We start from the raw sequence: 7791 nt of genomic DNA on the forward strand, positions 1-7791 counted from the left end.
TTGAATGACTCCCTCTTTTTTCCGGAGTGGATTACTTGCTGATAATAATGGTGTTCATATAATTCAAGGGGCAGGCTCGAAAAGTTCTTTTGGGGCAACATAGTGGGGTCAATTTTACGACTTGCCAAATGATGGGATGAACGGGGATCGATCGTGCAATCTACAGTGCCTAGTTGAGACTTCGATCACATGTTGAGCTCGTTATAGTGTTCTTTTCTTGTCATGCATAAGCTTTGATTAGTATTGTAATCGAAACTTGTTTTGAAAGGAGGAACAGAGTTTTGTGAAGAAAGCATGTTTGTTTCCACATGGATAGTTAAGCCAAAACATCCCACGTAATTCCGAGATTTATATCTTAATTTGGCTTATTAGATTAGTAAAAAATAGTGTCCACACTGAGTAGAATTCTTTTTTACACATATAGCCTTGTTCATTATTGATTTGAGAGTTACAACTATCCACTCTTCTAGACGGACGGTGTACGACGCCACATGTGCAAAATATATTCTACATTGGCGGTGTACATTATATTATATTATAATCACTCATAAATCCACCAGTAATTGAGTGGCAGAAAGCTCTCCTATTTGGCAAATTTCCTTTCAATTGAAACTTAAAGTATTGACAAACACAAGAGAGTGAAAGAGAGAGGTTGACATTGAATGGCTTGTGGAAACTGAAGATTTGGAGGGAAACGAGTGCTGGAGAAACAACAGCTGGGAGTGACCTGTGAAGGCTGTGGGGCGACCAAGAATCCCTAAATCTGGATCTTGCGGGCCTCAGATTGGACTGATAAATGGGACCCCAAGACGCACAAAAACAATAGGCATGGCCCCCATATCAAACCTGGAGAACACCACCTGAAAAATACAGAACTGCATCAGGCGTCACCTCTCCCCCCACTCTCCTTTTGTTTCTTTCCCCTGCCCCAATTAAGATTGGTTTTACAATATTAACCCGTGAGCCCGACCGACGTGGCAGACTGTTATCGACCGTTGAACACCGCCAACCTACTTAGAAACCCGTTTGTCCGGCCCGTTAGGATCACGCGTTACACCCCATTATGTAAACACTAAACCGGTCTCAGTACGACTAGCCGGGGCACGCCGCCCTGCTTGCCCCCCAACATGACAATATGGGAAAACTCTAGAGGGCATTCAATTTTTTTGGCTCCTCCTGGCCACTCCTTCCTCCTCACACACCTGGTTCTCGGCAGAGCCAGAAAAAACAGAGCCTTTGAATGCCTGCCCCCCAACGAGGCGGAGAAGAAGAAGAAAGAACCCCTGTGCCCGCACCCACTTCTGGTGGATGTGATTCAATTCAGGTGCGAACTTGGGAAGACGAGGAAAACATTAAAACTCTAAGGGTGGGGGGAAGATTACGAAAACAGTATTAAACCTTTTGCAATTGTGTCAATTTAGTCATAAACCTTTTACATTTATGCAAATTCAATCTATCTGGTCAATTTTTGCCGGCCAACGCTGACGCGAACGCCGACCGGCACCGGACGTCCAGCTGATGCTGACGTGGCAATTTTTAAATATTTTTTCCAATTATTTATTTATTTATTTCCTTTCTCCATTATTTTTTCTTTCTTTCTTTCTTTCCCAGGGGCTAAGGCCGGCAAGGCCACTAGTGATGCTCGCCCTCGCCAGTGCCGGCGAGGGCGAGGCCGTTGCGGGCGAAGTGGCGAGGCTCGACCTCACCGTCGCTGGGCAAGGGCTAGCCTCGCCATGGTTGGGCAACCTCACCATGGCCAAGCGAGGCTCGACTTCGCCCGCGATGGCCTTGCCAGGCGAGGGCGAGCCTCACCAATGGTCAGCGAGGGGAAAAAGGAAAGAAAAAAAAAAGGGAAAGAGAAAGGGAAAAAAAGGAAAAAAATAAAAATATTAAAATAATTGCCACGTCATTATCGGCCGAACGTCCGATGCCGGTAGTCAAAATTGACCAAATTGATTGAATCAGACAAATACAAAAAGTTTAGGATCGAATCGACAAAAAAACTTTAAGATTGAATTGGCATAATTGCAATAACTTTAGGACTGATTTGGTAATTTTCCTAAGGTTGGGGGATGTTTTTGGTACTTTATTTTCCTTTTTTGGGGGGTGATTTTCTTCCTTTAATTGTGTTGGTTTTGGTGGTTCATATCATATGTACTTTGTTCTTCATAAATAATGGTAGACATTTGGACATGCCGTAATTTAATTTTTTTGTCACGTTGGGGTGTCGAGGGTGCCGGAAACTTAGGTGAGCCAATGCTTCGTACGGCTTTTTAATAATGGGTTTATAAGCTTTTAATTAATGCCAACTTGAAACAATTATGTGCACGAAATAAAGCTACTACCGACTTAATTTCAAAGGAGCATCTATATATTTTTCCAATTTCTTTTTTAAAACGAATTTCGGTCGAGATTACTTCATTTGTTTCACGTAAAAACAAATGATTTGGAAAATATCTTAAAACGATCGTTTATGTCACTTAAATTACTGAGTCGGTGTAAAACGTTTTTATTATCTATAACAATTTATGTCTAAACTTTTTCACAAATAATAAAATATATTTTTCGTCTGTTTATTTTGAAAAGCGATATGAGCTATTATTTTGGTCATGAAGCTAACGCAAGCAGCAAGCATTAGCAACAAGGCAACACAATTCATGTAGGGACGGAAATTTAGATGTGTGTGTGTGTGTGTGTATGTATGTATGTATGTATGTATGTATATAAAGGAGCTGCATGTTGAAAAACAAGCACCAGTGGTCTAGTGGTAGAATAGTACCCTGCCACGGTACAGACCGGGAATACAAGAAGGGCTGTGACAACCTACGATTGTGATCGCTAACGGATTCATCCTAGGATCAAATATCTCGCAAAACCCTAAGCTTCTTCTTTCTTTGCCCTTTTTGCGATTCAGGGTGGTGTCGGCAGCGGAGGAAGGGGCAGAGTCGTGGGATGAAAATCTATCTGAGATGGTTTTTTTTAGTATATTTTAAATTTGCTAAATACTAAATAGTTAAAAAAAAGGTTAATACCATCAAAACCCCAAACTCGATATCATTGCGACAAATTTACACTCCGTTACTTTCCATTAAATTTTTCGTCGAATTCATGTTAAGTTGGACGACACGTGGTACGCCAGAATGAGTGTCTTTTTTAGTGCTTTTACCCTTCCGTTTGTCATAAGTTTATCAATTTGTGATTTTTCGTGGTATTAATGCAATTTAACGGAGGGTAAATTTGTCATAAGTGTACAAGTTTTGGATTTTTAGTGGTCAAAAAATTAGTTTGAGGTAAATTTATCACAGGTGTAGGGTTTTTGGTGGTCAAAAAAATTAATTCGTAAATTTGTCACGCGTGTACCAATTTGGGGTTTTCGTGGTATTAACCCTAAAATTTTCGAGTTACATGGGTGCGTTTGGATTACGTTTGGGTTGGGTTGGGTATGGATCATCTAAATTGTTTAGAATATAAATGGGTTAATATGAGTTAAATTTGTGAATTTGGGTTAAACCCATTAACGACCCATCCAAACCCAATCCAACCCACCCATTTGACACCTCTAATGTCAATAAAACTCAACCACATCTAACTGGTTGCGCAAGAGTCCCGAGATGTTTTTTTTAATATATTTTAAATTTGCTAAATACTAAATTGTTAGAAAAAAATGAGTTGTATGGGTGGATTTGGATTGGATATGGGTTGGGTTAAGTTGGGTTGGGCATGGGTCATATAAGTTGTTTAGAATATAAATTGATCAATATGAGTTAAATTGGTGAATTTGTGTTAAACCCATTAATGACTCATCTAAACCCAATCCAACCCACCCATTTGACATCTCTAATGTCAATAAAACTCGACCACATCTAACTAATTGTGCAAGAGTTCTAAGCCCTGCTTAGAAAAGAAAAAGAAAAGAAAAGAAGAAATAATTAAAAGGAGTGCGTGGAGGAGAACGTATTTGGTTTGGGTGAAAGAAAGAGGAGGGAAAAGAGGAAATCATTTCCCCTATTTTTTAAGGTGTTTTTTCATTGACGGAATATGTTTTTATTGACTCATTTATTTTCCGTGAACCGAACACCGAAAATCCAAAACAATTTCCTCAAAGCTTATTTTTCGCGAAACGAATCGAGCCTTAATTTTTTGTCACGTAGTGGTGTTGAGGTGTGTCGTATTAGGTGAACTAGTGCTTCGCATGGCTTTTTAATGATGGATTTATAAGCTTTTAATTAACACAACGTGGAATAATTATGTGCACGAAACAAGCTGCTACCGACTTAATTTCAAAGGAGCATATGTATATTTTTCGAATTTCAATATTTTTTAAAACGAATTTTTATAGAGATTATGGCCCATTTGCTCCGCAAAATGAACGATAAAAGTGATCTTGTATCACTTAAAATCAGGAATCGATATGAAACGCTTTCATTACCGTGATAATTTACGTAAATGATATAAGTTATCGTTTTTAAAAAAATATTTTAAAATTATTTATTTTCCGCAAAATAACGGAGCTTATAGATTGACAGAGGGTTGCTTGGTCATGAGGTTAACGCGAGCAGCGAAGCAGCAGTGAGGAAGGAATATACGTGATGTAAAGACAGAAATTTAGATAAGAGGTGCATGTTAAACAACAAGCAGTAGTGGTCCAGTGGTCGAATAGTACCCTGCCACGATACAGACGCGGAGTCGATTCCCAACTGGTGCATCTGAGGAGCCGTCACAACCTGCAATCGTGATCGTTGATTCCATCAAGCCATCCGATCCACCCGAGGGTCATCTCCATCGCAAACCCCCGAGCTTCCTTCTTTTCCCTGTTTTTTGCGTTCTCTTTTCTTGAATTCTTGTTTTTATAATTTTACTGCCTTTTGAAGATCAAAGGACTTTTAAAATCTTTTTGAAAATGTTCACCAAAACCATCCCAATGTCAATAAAATTGGGCAAGAGTTCTCAGAAGATGTTTGCTTTGTTTTCTGTTGGCTTTGCTGTCATCACCAACACAATAATCTCTCTTAGGGAAACGAAGAATGGTGAGATCCATGGGTGGCCTACTTTAGGCACCCTTAATTATTATGGAAACACAACCACAAACATCATCGATGCGAAGGGTATTTGGCGAAGTCCTTGTGCGCTTGCGAAACCAATGTCTCGTCTCCCGCCTCGTCGCTGTACGCCTCGGGTCGGGCGTGCCTCTTCCTCGAGCTCTCCGAGTACATTTTCTTCCTCCATTCTTCAGACGGTTGAGATCCGGTCTGCACCGCGAGCCAATCGTTGTACTCAAACTGTAGATGAAGAAGAAGGAGAAGAAGGTGCAGCTTAGTCAAAATGGTATGAACTTATCAATGTCGAAACATGATTCTTTAACAATCGTCCGAGCTGTTGAAATTTGAAAATTTCTCCATGTATTTCCGCAATGCTTACCTGAGAGTTGGCTAAGTTATGAGTATATCGCTTTGGTACGCCGGAAGCTTCAAGTTGGGAGTAAAAATCTTTACGTCTTGCATCATCTCCTCCTCCGATGGAAGAGCAATTCCTACCGGACAGAGCACCGGCTATCCACTTGCTCTGATATTCAAACTGGGGAAATGGTACGACCTGGAAATTCATGCGAAGAGAATAATTTACAAAGATTAAGAAAAAGAGTCAAAGAAATCAACTACATGAATACGAGGATGATCGGTGCTTGGTATAAACCTTCCATGGCAATCCTACAAATGATAGCCAAGGCGCCAGAAGTGGTGGGAATACGTGCTTGTATAATGGTCCAACACGACTGTCATCTGCGGACACAATTCCATTGGTTTCAAGAAAGGGGAAATGATATTTGTACCTGAAACAAGAAATGAAACCAGCATGAATCGCTTTGTTTTCCATCACATTCAAGAGCATCAGTCAGTTTGCCTTTGTGTCAAAACGTAAGCGGGATCCGTGAAAGAATACCCGGTACAGTGTAGGATGATATCAGCACGTACAGAACTCCTGTCGAGGAAAGTGACTTACCATCTTCATGGGCCTTTTCGATCTGCACTTAGTTCCGCTTCATTAACATATTGAAAAGACTACTCGAGGAACCGAATTTCACAAGAATATTGCGATGAAAGACGGAGGACAAATTATTACCATGGGATGAAGCCACATATTATCGTAGCCGGGTTGAATTCCAAGAGTCTCGACTTCGTATGATCTAGATGTCACATGAACTTCTTTGGCGACCTTGGCAATGTCCCGAGAGATGTCCATGGCACTTGCAGCGCTCCCTATCAAAACAACCAACTGTTGAGAAGCCAAAAAAATAGTTCTGTTTAGCATGCAATTTGACAATCTTGATCAGGAAAAAAAAAACGCACTGAAAAGAAATGGGGAGGGGAGATTAAAATCATCTAGCTTTCTAAATATCATACACAAAAAAAATGCCAGATTGTTCCAACCCTTGAAGAGAGCAGTTCACTCAATTGGGGAGGAGTTAAGTTTATAAAAGATTTACTTATTCTGAGCAGTCTCAGTTCACCCCATCATGAACCGTGAATGATTCAAAATCTTCGCCCCTTAGTCTTTATGCACCCCTAATCGACATTAACCGCTCCTATAATAAGTGCATCAAATTCAAGAGCATATTCAAAACTATTATAGAGAGAAGCGACTGTAATATATGGGCGTGATAGCAATACGAAGAAATATTAAGACAGTAAACAGAGGACAAGCTGCACTGCAAGAGTAGGTGAAGAAGAAACCTGAAACCTACTAGATCCTGAAATGGCTCGGGTGTACAATAGTTGTGGCTGTGCATTTGCTTCCCTGGCCACAGATCAATGCCTACGCAGAAGGGGCCAAAATCATGATATACGCCAATCCGCATTAACATAATATGACAAATCGAGCATCATAAGCTTGACCTATTTACGGCAAAATGTAATGTGCATTATTCCTTTTCACAGTGACGCAAGCAATGATGACTCCTCCGAGAACACATTCCGTTGTGGGGCTAATCTCTCTATGATTAGGCATGATGTACCACAAGTCCATCATACATACTTGCTAAGAGATGACAAGAACATGCAACCAATGTTTCATATACTCAGTTGTCATCTCACAGAACTGATAAGGAGCAAAATGAGAGAACTTTCTTTGATATGCTGTACTTCATATGGTCTCTATATACAAGGTGATCAAATGCAGATTCCAGAGAATCCAGATAGCCGAAGTCTGATGAGTCAAAATGTCCATGCTTTGGACTTTGGTTGCTACTAACTTCGAAGCTGCTAATTGTAAGAACATTGAACTAGCAATAACAGATGCTGAAGCAAGAAAAAGCAAAATTGTACATTTAACTCATCCCTAAGAAAGAATTTGAGGACTAAATCATTTGCTTTTGTATGAACCAAGACTCCATCCCAGATCGGGTTAGACATTCAGGAACAGGTTATAATATGTACAAAAGCTATGCTTCTTCCACCTGATTCTCAGTTCTTTTCGCTAGCTTCTCATCCATATATCAAGAAAAAGAAAACTTTGCAAATGTGGTCATTGATAGTCACAGCAATTTTTTGAGATAAATAGAGTTAGAACAATCTTCATAGAAGAAGAATTTTGCAGTGTAGAGTCTGAGACCCTCCTCGTTGGAATAGACATGGCTCAATCAAGCAGAGCAAATTGAGGACACCTTCCATTTGATCGGTCAAGCCGAGAACCAAAGCTAACCAGCGCTAGCAGACCTCATAATGCGTGACAAATCCGCTCAATCATTCCATTTCCATTGTTGAACATAATCCATTGTAACTCTAATCAAACATGCTA

At 40.2% G+C, this 7791-nt stretch overlaps 1 pseudogene; it reads right to left on the reverse strand.

Annotated features, from left to right (window-relative positions):
* Positions 1-4944: 4944 nt before the first annotated feature.
* LOC130139861 (flavin-containing monooxygenase FMO GS-OX-like 4) lies at positions 4945-6853 on the reverse strand (annotated as a pseudogene).
* Between the last annotated feature and the right edge of the window lie 938 nt (positions 6854-7791).

Source organism: Syzygium oleosum, unplaced genomic scaffold (assembly GCF_021117445.2).
Source record: "Syzygium oleosum isolate NSW1041296 unplaced genomic scaffold, Sole_v2.1 Sole_v2.14, whole genome shotgun sequence".
NCBI lineage: Eukaryota > Viridiplantae > Streptophyta > Magnoliopsida > Myrtales > Myrtaceae > Syzygium > Syzygium oleosum.